This window comes from Camellia sinensis, chromosome 1, assembly GCF_055761805.1.
Source record: "Camellia sinensis isolate YWXY chromosome 1, ASM5576180v1, whole genome shotgun sequence".
NCBI classification, from domain to species: Eukaryota; Viridiplantae; Streptophyta; class Magnoliopsida; order Ericales; family Theaceae; genus Camellia; species Camellia sinensis.
This window is the reverse complement of record NC_138961.1, coordinates 644598-657441: the sequence shown is the minus strand read 5'-3', so window position 1 is coordinate 657441 and position 12844 is coordinate 644598.

Sequence of the window (12844 nt, the reverse complement as noted above, 5' to 3'; positions counted from 1 at the left end):
TCAAGACTCGGCTGCCCCTCCGAGGGTAAACACATAACCACTAGTGGATTTGGAATCTTTTATATCAGATATCCAATTTGCGTCACTATACCCTTCTAGTACCGCTGGGTATCTGGTATAATGCAGCCCATAATCCAGGATGTAACGGATATACCCCAACACCCGCATAATGCCTTTCCAATGAGTAGCATTAGGATTACCCGTGTATCTACTCAACCTACTAACAGCGTAGGCGATATCCGGCCTTGTACAACTCATCAAATACATCAAACTCCCAATGACCCGAGAATATTCTAGTTGAGAGACACTCTCACAATTATTCTTGGTCAAATATAGACTTAAGTCTACTGGTGTCCTAAACATACTTGTATCTGACTTTCCAAATTTCTCAAGTAGCTTATTAACATAATGAGCTTGAGAAAGTACAATACCACCAGATGTTCTGGTGATCTTAACACCCAGAATGACATCTGCAAGGCCCATATCCTTCATGTCAAACTTAGAGTTTAACAATCTTTTGGTAGCTTTAATCATTTCATCATTGCTACCAACAATGAGTATGTCATCAACGTATAGACACAAAATGACATAACCTTTGTTAATGTCTTTAACATATACGCACTTATCACACTCATTGATTCGAAACCCGTTTGACAACATAGCATTGTCAAACTTCTTATGCCATTGTTTGGGAGCTTGCTTCAAACCATACAATGACTTGACAAGCTTACAAACTTTCTTACTTTTTCCTGGAGCTGAAAACCCCTTGGGTTGCTCCATGCAGATTTCTTCATCTAAATTTCCATTTAAGAAAGCTGTCTTTACATCCATCTGATGCATTTCTAAACCACGTAAAGCTGCTATTGCAATCACCATGCGAATGGATGTAATCCTTGTCACAGGTGAATACGTATCAAAGTAATTTAGGCCTTCTCACTGTCTGTATCCTTTGATAACTAGCCGAGCTTTATATTTGTCAATTGACCCATTCGCTTTCATCTTTCTTCGAAAGATCCGCTTACTCTCCAAGGCCTTACTGCCTAGGGGTAGATCAACCAACTCCCAAGTATGGTTCTGTAAGATGGAGTCAATCTTACTCTTAATTGCTTCTTTCCATAAAGGACTTTCAGGTGAAGTCACAGCTTCATGGAACGTTCAAGGTTCTCCCTCTAACATATAAGTCAAGAAGTCTGGACCAAAAGACTTTGTGGTTCTAGCCTTTTTACTCCTTCTTGGCTCATCTACTTCATCAGCTTGATCATCTACTTGATCAGTTATTTGATCAGCTGTTTGATCATCCATGTGATCATCTATGTGATCGTCTTCGTGATCATCTATTTCTTTCATGGAACTCGGAACCCTGTCTTGGGGACGACACGGAAATTCATCTTCAAAGAAAGATGCACTTCTAGATTCCATGATAGTATTCTTGTGTATATCTAAAATATCAGACTTGTGCACAAGAAATCTATATGCACTACTATTTTGTGCATAACCAATGAAAATACAGTCCACGATTTTCGGACCTATCCTAACCCGCTTGGGTGTAGGTACCGCCACTTTTGCAAGACACCCCCACATTCGTAGGTATTTATATGAAGGCTTGTGACCTTTTCACAACTCATATGGAGTTTTGTCCACTTTCTTCCGTGGTATTCTATTAAGAATATAATTCACGGAGAGAATTGCTTCCCCCCATAAGTTCTGTGGCAACCCAGAACTTATCAACATTGCATTCATTATCTCTTTTAGCGTCCTGTTTTTCCGCTCAGCAACACCATTTGACTGAGGCGAATAAGGCGCTGTGGTTTGGTGAATAATCCCAAACTGAGCACAAGTTTCGGCAAATGGGGATTCATACTCACCACCACGATCACTTCTCAATGCCTTGATTTTCCAGCTTAATTGATTCTCAATTTCATTCTTAAAAAGAATAAATTTATCAATAGCCTCGTCTTTGCTTTTAAGTAAATACACATAACAGTATTTAGTGCAATCATCAACAAAAGTGATGAATATAGCGATCCCGGTTTTCCCTTCATTGTTTAATTGTATTTCAGACTCGGTTCCGTGGATGTGTTGTTGTCTTTTTCCTGTTTCCATCCTTTACTCTTTGTATATGAGTCTTGGGTCGTGTTGGGTAGGTTTAAAATAGGTTGGTTGCGTTTGGAAACCAAGGGTTAGTGTCCATTAAATTTTCATAATGGTTCATCTAATATCCTTATTAGTGGTTCATTTAATATCCTTATTAGTGGTTCAGTTACTATCCTTATTAGTGGTCCATTAGAGTGACCAATCCTTAATATCTTATATTTATTTATGGGGTTTCATTACTTTGGTAACCTCTTGGTCATAAATGGAGGTTAAATAGAATTTATGAACTTGGTTAATGGTCATTATTTTGGTGTAACCATTTTCTTGTTTAATGGTCATTATTTTTGGTGTAACTGTAAGGTCCTAATGGCCTGTTATATATCAGTAGGCAGCAGTAGGTTAAACATGATTTTTTTCATCATCTTTTCTTTTGAAACCCTAGAGCCAACTCTCTCTCTCTCTAAACTTGTCTTCTCTCTAAGAATTGATCTACCTAGGGTGAGTATCTAACCTTAGTCCTTTATTAAAAAGATAGAGTGGGTTGAGGGCTTCGTTTTAATCTGAGAAACTTGGGATTTGGAGCACGTTGGTCTTTGGTCATCATCTCCGTTTGAGTTCTTCACTTCGAGGTAGGGATTCTTACTCATCTTTATGAGCTTTAACCTAGATGTTGGGCTTTTGTTTAAATGGTTTGATTTGGGAAGTTAGGGTTTTGAAATGTGCTATTTTGAAAAGAGGGGTTTTGTTTATTTGACTCATCCCTACGTGTTTTGGGTCTAAAATAGAGATTGTTGAGGTTGTTAGTAATATTGGAGCCTTAGGGTTGATGTTGAGAATATGGGGAAAAGCCCTAATTGTTATGATAAATTAACTTGTATAATTAATTTAGGGAAATGAGAAATTGAATAGAAAGTATTCGAATTAGAAAGGTATGGGATTAAAAGGGTGTAGTTGGATTAATTTATCGCTCACCTAGACAAAATATTGATATTTTATCCATTTGGTGCATTTATCCTCTGTTTAGAAATAACTGTTTTAGGCTATCGGTGGAGGATAGTCTTGAGGGTTGTAGACAATGCATGGGGATTAGGCAAACCAAAACTAATCAGTTGAGTATGCTATTGAATAGGGCGGTTGGTATAATACATCAAAATTTTGTATTGATTGATCGAATTTGTACATGATAATCGCTTATATACATTGTTTTGTGTGGGAGGAGATAGGGGATGTACTCCACGGTTTATTGGAAGATGGGGGATGGACCTCTAAACCGGATTTTTGTTTGATATTGATACAGCACTAAAATGTGTATCATTTGTGAAGTATAGAAGTGTTTTTGTTTGTTATTGATACAACACTAAAATGTGTATCATTTGTAAAGTATGGAAGTGTTTTGTTTGAGATTGATACAGTACTAAAATGTGTATCTATTATGAGGTATGAAATGTTTAAAATGAGTTATTATCTTGCCTGAAATAGAAATACGGTTGATATGAGATGTGATCTCGTTTAAATTGATTGACCAAGTTATGAGTCATAGTTATGAATTGAGAATTTGATAAGAAATGGAAACTGAAATAGAACATGGTCATATTAGTCATGGGATTGTAATGTGTTATAAGTTGTTGTGTAAGAGTTAAACGTTTATCAATTGCTAACGTTTTAGTTACTGTTCATACTATGTTTAGCATATCTCTACTGGGCATTGGCTCACCCTATATGGGACATCATTTTCAGGTACAGGTGTTATGCCACCTCCAAGGACATAGCTTGGAAGGCTTGAGGCTATTAGACCACCTTTTGTTGTTTTGTTGTATTACATGTTTATCAAGCCAAGGGCTTTCTTTCTATAGAGTTTGCACTCTCTTTTTGCAACCAAGCGTTGTCTTGGGAAGTTGTAAGCCCATAGGGCGATTACTTTTATTGTCAATATGTAATACATGTTGTAAGAATACTCTGATGATTGTAATATAATATCTCTTTCCTATATCTTGAATGTATGATATTATGGGTTTATTTTGAGGGCGTTACAATGAAGTACTTGTTGCCACCACGTGACTGTACAACTTTCAAGTCACACACATCACTATGCACTAAACCCAAAGGTTGGGTACTTCTTTCAATAGAATGAAAAGAAGACCTTGTCAATTTTGCTTCTACACAAGTTTCACACTTGTGTTGTGGATTAATCTTGAAAGATGGTATGTGATCTAACTTGATTAATCTACGTAAAGAGTCAAAATTTACATGACGCAATCTACCATGCCATAAATTAGGGGACTCAAGCATATAAGCAGAAGAAGAAGCTTTCTCATTAATCTTAGGGATAAGTGTCATTACATTCAATTTAAACATACCACCTGACATATATCCTTTCCCCACATAGACCCTGCCCTTGGTCAACACGACCTTGTCTGATTCAAACACCATGTGGAAGTCATACTTGCTTAGGAGAGACCCCGTCGGTTCTTACGAATGTCCGGCACAAAAAGGACATCGTTCAAAGTCAGTTCTTTTCCTGAAGTCATCTTCAGGATCACCTTGCCTTTACCCTCAATAGCTGAGGTTGCAGAGTTTCCCATAAACAACTTCTCCCCGTTTGAAACCGGTTCGAAAGTTGTGAACATTCTCTTCTCTGCACAAATATGGCGAGTAGCCCTAGTGTCCACCCACCACTCCCTCGGGTTTGACCCCACCATGTTCACTTCTGACACGACGGCTGACAGATGCATGTCGTCCACGTTGTGTGACAATTCCTCCATTTCAACCATATGTGCCCTATTTTTGTGTTGGGGAGGGTTTTTCCTGTAGGGTTTTTTCTTCAGACAATCAACTGCCCGATGCCCGTCACTTCCACAGTTGAAGCATTTGCCATCGAACCTAAAAGTAGGCTCCTTTGGCTTGTAGGCTGGCCTTTTGGAGATTCCTCCTCTAGCCCCCAACTTTGAGCTTTTGCCTGTCGGTGGTTTTTTCCTTGCTCCCGAGGACTCGCCATGCTCAACCATGTTGGCTTTGACAGTGGAGGTACTTCCTCCTTTCTTCCTGTTGTCCTCTTCAATCCGGGGCCTGACAACGAGCTCTTCGACTGTTATCTCCTTTCGTTTGTGCTTCAAGTAGTTCTTGAAGTCTTTCTAGCCGTTAGGCAGCTTCTCAATCAAAACAGCTGCCTGGAATGACTCACTTAGGATCATCCCTTCTGCATGTATCTCGTGCAGAATCACTTGGAACTCTTGGACTTGACTCATGACAGTTTTAGAGTCCACCATCTTGAAGTCCAGGAACCGGCCGACGATAAATTTCTTTACCCCAGCATCCTCAGTCTTGTACTTTTTGTCCAAGGCATCCCACAACTCCTTAGTCGATTTCTTAGCATAGAACACGTTGAAAAGCGGATCCGCCAAGCCGTTCAGAATGTAATTCCGGCATAAGAAGTCTGCTTGTTTCCAAGCGTCCAGAGCCATGAGCTTTTGTTTATCTTGCTCATTCTCCTCTACGGCTAGTACATCTTCACTCAGAAACCTCGCAAGGCTTAGAGTAGTCAAATAAAACAGTATCTTCTGCTGCCATCTATTGAAATTCACTCCCGTGAACTTCTCCGGGCGCTCGTGATGATTGAGCGGTCCTCCCGGAACAGCCGGAGTAACAACAGGAGGATTGACCACAGAGGTCACAGCAAGGGTTGGCAAGCCAGTCGCCTCGAGATTCGGATCCCCACCAACATTAGCAGCAACAGTAGCAGCATCAGAGACAGTTGCTATTTCTGAAAAATTACAACAGAATTTTCACTATTCTGTATTTCCAGAAATCAAACTTAGCACTAGAAAATCCCACAATTGGAAATTTAATTCAAAACTAGTCTCACCACGCAACCTAGAATCGAACATGGTCAGGAAAGTTTCCAAGAAGACTGGATGGGTCACACCGGTCCCACTTAAAACCCAGTTAACCTTAGACAAAACTTTCAAGAGCATGTTGACTCCTAGTCCATGGGAAACAACTTTAAGAATTAAATTTTCCAAGGGATGAACTAGGTTAAACACACCAAGTTCCAAACTGTACAAACAATTACAACAAAATTGCTACAATAATTACAATCAAATAAAACGTGCTTTACATATTGGTGAATAACCACAAATGAACACTCAAGCAAACAATTGCTTCAAATATTTAGTCCAAATTAATCCTTTTTCCCATTTCCATAGGTATTCCTGCAATAAAGAGTTAGCAGCAAAATACAACAAAACCTCCCTTAGCTTTTCTTTGCTTTTGGCAAAGTAGTGATTGAAGGGGAGGGTACTAGCAAACAAACTAATAAATAACTGTAAGTAAAGATTATAACCAACCCTTAAGTTACACATCTAGAATTTAAACTAAAAAAAACTGTAAAAAATTAATTACATAATAAACATGTAATTAACTATATAAGTTACAGACCTAAATTAAATATAATTAAACCATATTTTAAATTGGTAAAGGTTACATATGAACTTATGGTACACTAAACATGTAATTAATTGAGGCAAGTTACAAACATTTTATAACTCCTATATACTTAAATCACATTACTAGGCAAGAATTGCAAATGACATGATTAACATGCAAATAATTCTAGAGAAATTAACATGAATTTAAATATAGGCAAGTTATAAACTTTACAACTCCGCACCTAAATTAAAGATTAATAGGTACAAGTTACATGAAAATTTATTACCTAATAAACATACTAGAAATGTAAATTACACTAAAAATTAAACCCGAATGAACATGTAATTTATATTGTAAACTAGAAGCATGTGAACTAGAAGCATGTAAATCTAGAAATACAAGGCATGAACCGATACATCATAAATTAATAAATTAATTAGAAAATACAGTGAATTAACGTTACACCAATGGAACTCTTCTTCCCTATTGATAACAGTGGCCTATTCCATGCCATGGGAAGACCAAACAGTAGCATACACAAAATGGCAAAATCAAAAGCTTAACCCTGTGTACATGCATCTAATAAACCAATTAACTCGCTAGTACTACCAGTGGCCAATTACATGCAAAATTATTACACACACCTATGAATCTATTAATCTAATTCTATGATAAACGTCGAATCTATTTTAAGCTTGTTGGGAAAAACTACTCACATTACATAATTTCACATTGCATATCGCAAAATTATGAGATGAACAAAACAAACTTTCAATCCCAGGAAAAATAACAGCTGAATAAAATACAGATAAAATATAAAATGGTTAAAGGAAGCAAACCGAAGCCTGTGTGATACCACAGTCTCCTTAAAATAGATTCGCCGCCTCACCGTTGGGTGCTGGAGGTACACCGGCGTCTACTTCCCAGGATACGACGGTTTTTACCAGCTACAACAGAAGCACCTTCTAATTAGTTTAGCGAACAGACAACGGCAGCACTCTCTCTCAGGAAGAAAATTATAGGAGAAGTAGACTGACAGTGTATGGATATCAAGGAAAAATTCTATATATCTTTTCAAGAGGAGCCTCTAGCCATCAAGGCAGGCAACTAATGCTAGCAAAACTGCCCAATCAATTTTGTAAAACTGATGAGCCTTAAATGTATGAGTTATATACACATTTATGAGGCAATTTCTTATTCAACCATTTTCCTCCAACATAAACAACCCACATATCAAAATAATCCTAAATGATCCTCAATAAAAATAAATAAATAAATATGCAAAAACTTGACATAACAGTCTAAAACAAAATAAATGAATGTCCAAGAGGTCCATGCAATCGAGTCCCCGCTATGCCAAGAGTCCACTTTAAGTCCTTCAAACACCCGGAAATGGTAAACAACTAAGTCAGCTGATAGCTCAATGAGTAGCAACATGGATAGTATATACAGTTTTGAAAACATGGATCAATTCCAAAATAAGATATATATCACAGAAACTAGATTGACATACGGTTTGGTAAAGACAATCTATTTTAAAAAGAAGGTTCCACAGTTCAACAGATAAAATACTCATGTCTCTTAAAAACATGATAAATGACATTTTCCACTTAAAACGGATTACAACATGAACACCAATAATTTTCTAGGTACTAAGAAAATAACGAGTAATATGCCACGCAGTTCTCAAGGCTATAAGCCCTGTTGGATCAAATACCGAACTAAGAGTCATCCTCAGGGTGGCAACCTGGGTCTTTTCTCAAAGACGATCCGATTGAAGGTCACATAGCTTAACCTAGGTCTTTTCCTTATAATTGTTGAGCACTAAAGTCATCACGGCCCAATTCGGATCTATTCCCTAGTGGCCAGAGTCACCACACATAGTGGAATAATTTCCCTGGACTAAATACACAGATGGTCTCAATAATCAATACACATCAGTTTCGCAAAACATGGTAGTTCATCATTATAAACATGAGACCAAAACAAATAGTTTACAATATGCCAAGTTCACACATGTTTCAAAAATAATTTGATTCCATTGATAATATAATAATTTATCAAAACAGTTTAGTCATGAAAACAACAATTTAATTTCTCAACAGTTCAATGTAGGAAAACATTTATAAAAATATGTAGCATGAAACTACTCACCTGGAAACGAAATAATGTAATCCTCGAATAGAGTATAAAAGTCCAACTAGTGCCCTGAACCAAGTATAAAAGCTACACGTCATTACTAATTTAAAAATACTAAAGAATATAAACTAAGCAACCTCAACTAAAGCGCACTAACACGGCTCAACCCAACTCACCGTTACTCTTAAATATTACCTAAATTCATGTTCTTCAAGGTCTAAAATCACCCAAGACATGGGTTCCGGTCGAAACTTAATTAAATGTGACTTTGAAATAAAATAGAATTTTTTATAGGTTTTCCCGAACTGTTCACTAACTTAGAAAATTAAAAGCTCACTCTACACCATTTGAAAAATTCCAAAACCCTCCATATATCAAATAATATATCCTAAGTTTCAAACCCAATTGGTTTTACTTGATTTGCTTATCAAAATAATTATTTACAATTAATTATGCTCAAACAGATTGTTTTCTACAGCACTTTAAATAAATTAATGGTTCTCTTAGTATACAGGAGCAATCAATGCAAGGCCAACAATGTAAGAAACTAGACTCGTAACCGGTTCTAATGACGCTTATTTGATAATTTTCAGATTTATACCCAAAGAGAACAACACTCCTGAATTTGCTGTTTAAACCAGTTTTTTGGACAAATTTGAACGCATCAGTTTATATGGATTTTGACTCCTAAAAATTATGAAAAAATTCAGATATGCAATTCAATATGTAATTGATCTACTGTAAAAATTTCAGTTCAAAATTCATTCGTTTGATATAGTTTCACGATTTTAAAAGTTTGCTGACAGATTAATATTCTTAAGAGCAACATTATGAATTCAATTAAAATTTCTAGAATACTATCCCAATCAGCCAATCCATTCCTTTTTCTTCCACCAACTCACAACACCCACAAGCACCATAACTATGTAAACAACATATTATAATAGAACAAGAATAGATTGATTAATACCTTAGAGAGTTGTTGAGACACAAGGGTGGTTTCTCTCCCTCTCTCTTTTTTATCTCTTGCCCTCTCTTCCTCTCTCACGTTTCTACTGCTGCTGCTATATAAACAAAAATCTAAATAATTATCCTTTATTTTATATTATTTTTTTCTCTCCATTAATTTAAATAAAATTCAAATATTATTAGATCAACATATGCTTACTAATTTGACACTTATTTATTTATTTATTTATAAATGATAAATTTTACTTCTAAATTAAAGACATTCACCATAAATTTATTTTAGGTCTTAAAATTAGTTAAACGACCCTCCAATAATATTTAATTTGCACTTAAAGATTCACAATAAAATATTTGAGATTGTAATATTATTATTATTTAATTATTTACTAAATCTTTATATTTGGGTTCTTACAGAATTGACATGCCAATAACACAAGATGAATATAAATACTTTTATTCCAATTCATCATTCAAGGAATAATACAATTCTCTCTTCTCAAGTATCCTCAACAATTAGTCATTTCAAGACTATTTCAACGTTTTGAACAATAATTTCTAAAATGAACAATAAATTCTAAAATGAACAATAATTCTCATATTCCTTGAAATTCATCATTTATATAAATATAAATAAGAAATTTTCCAAACATCTATTTATTTTGACACACAAAATAAATATAACAATATCATTCATGGATTTTCAGTCTCTTAAAAAAAATCTCCAAATTCTAGGTTTTCTCACCAAAACTATACAACTCAAATCTTTTAAAAGAAAACTTTCCAAAATCATTTTTTCTTCAATCAACGAAGATCAAAACCCATAAGATCATTTTAAAAGAACAAGAGACAAACCCACTTTTCAAAATCGCTCAACTTCTTGAATCAACAATCAATTTTCAAAACTATTGAAAGATGATTTCGACAATCATATAGATCTTGCAAAAACATATATATAACTTTAAGAAAATCCCTACCTCAAGTTTTGAAGAAGAAATTAGATGAAACCCCAAAAATCAATGGTGTCGAAACTCGATCTTCACCGCACACAACAAAGCCCTCGAGAAGTTACACAACTTTGATGAAGAACTTCAGTCTAACTCCCAACGGATTTGGAGGAATCAAAGAGAGAAGATGACTTCTAGAGAAAGGAGCTCTAGATTTGGAAATTTTGGAAAGTTTTAGAGAGAGAGAGAGAACTGAAAAAGTGATTTGAAATCTCCCTTTACGGACTGATATAACATGGCCGCTCGAGCGTGAAATACATATTCCCGTAAGCAATTTCAAATGTATTTTGCATTTTTGCTTTCGGCGAGTTGACCGGGCAGCTCGACTCCCGTAAGTTGACCGGGTCAAAATTGGGATCGCTACAGTACATTTCATTAAGCTCAAAGTACATTTCATTAAGCTCAAAAAATGTGCCAATTGTTTGTACAAAGGCTTGACACATATCTACTCTCAAATTATCAAGTGAATATAGATGAAATCAAATAACTCAACTTTGATGGCTAACAAATATTAGAAGCTCGACCATTGAAGCCTAATAATTATTAATTAATAGAATTCAGCAATTGAAATGTTTCAAACCACATCTCCTTGTCTTCTCAAATGTTTCCTTTTTTTTGGTTCATGCATTCATTTTAATATTGATAGAGAATTGGATATGTGGAAGAGTGAGAGACATTAAAATTATATATTGAGTTATGTAATTGTTGTGATAAAAATAAAGGTTGTCTTTCCCTTTTATGACGATTTATTTGGTTATACCTTCAATTAAAACTTCAGGTGTGCTTCTACATCATCATTGAACGTTACTTTTATTTTTTTTTATATACTTTGTCTTACGATTATTTGTGTTTTATGCTATGAAACTTATTATATTTGTGTTTGCTAAAGCTATTAGATAAACCTAATGCAAGAAGTGCAGACTATTTTAATGTCATTCTCAAGATTACAAGTACAAAAAATGTAAACAAAGGGTGCGTTTGATTCAAGGGATTGGGGGGGGGACTCCATTTGGATTGTAATCCATTGGAAGCTCTTTATCCGGCGTTTATTTATTTTTTAGTTCGCTGAACATGAAATCCGACCGGACTCCTTATCTCCCATTTGTGGGATTACACTGTCTCGGGAGGGGTATGTGGGACAATTTTCATGGGATAATAATCCCATGGGATTAAGTGGGGAAATGACCATTTTGACCATTTACTATTTAATTATATATTATATTTAATAAAATTGAATAAAATTTAAGTGTCTCAATTTAAAAATAAAATAATTTTATTTAACTTTTTATTGATGTATGATTTATTTAATTTTTAATTTTTTTTATAGATATTTTATTGATGTTTTATTTTAAAATTTTGTTTATATTTTATTTAATTTCATTATTTAAATTTAATAGATGTTTTATTTAATTTCATCATTTAATTATTATTATTTTTTAAAATAAATTTATTTATTATTTGTGAGTCCTACTTCTTGAAAATCCTATAATTCATTTATTTTTTTGTATTATATTTTATATTTAGTTTCTGTATTTTTTTTTTATATAATTTTCTTTAAAATTTTATTTTTAAAAATTAATAAATAAATAAGTAAATCATTTTCTATTTCAAATAAATTTATATTTGTTTTTCTTTAAAGTAGTTTTAGCTTTGGGCAATTACTTAATTTTTTTTTTCTATATATGGTAATTTTGTGTATTTTAAGTGTATCATATTTTCATTAATACACTCGGAGATGCACTATAAAAAAAGTATCATGCGAAAATCAAGTAAGAAAAAAAATAAAAATAAAACAATACGATAAATGTGGAGTAAAGATCAAAGATCAAAACTTCCAAAACAAGCAAGCAAACAAATAAGCAAGTATAATAGAATGTTTAACAATATACATTTGAAAATTTGTAACAAAATTTTGTAACTTTTCTTTTTACTAAGAAAATTCTATTTGGTACTAGCTAAATAAAATGTTTTTAAAATAGTTTTTTTTTTTTTAAAAAAAAATTTGAAATTAAAATTATAGTAAATTTATGTAAGTATAATTGCTAATCACACCTTTTTACTTAACGCATAATATTATATTGACTACCTTTCTTAAGTTTATTTTTTTAAAATATTTATATAGAAGTAAAAAAAATATCGTTAGGAATAAATTTTTTCATAATTTAATTATAAATTTTTCCCCGTATATTACTTTTAAATTTTGAATAAAAATA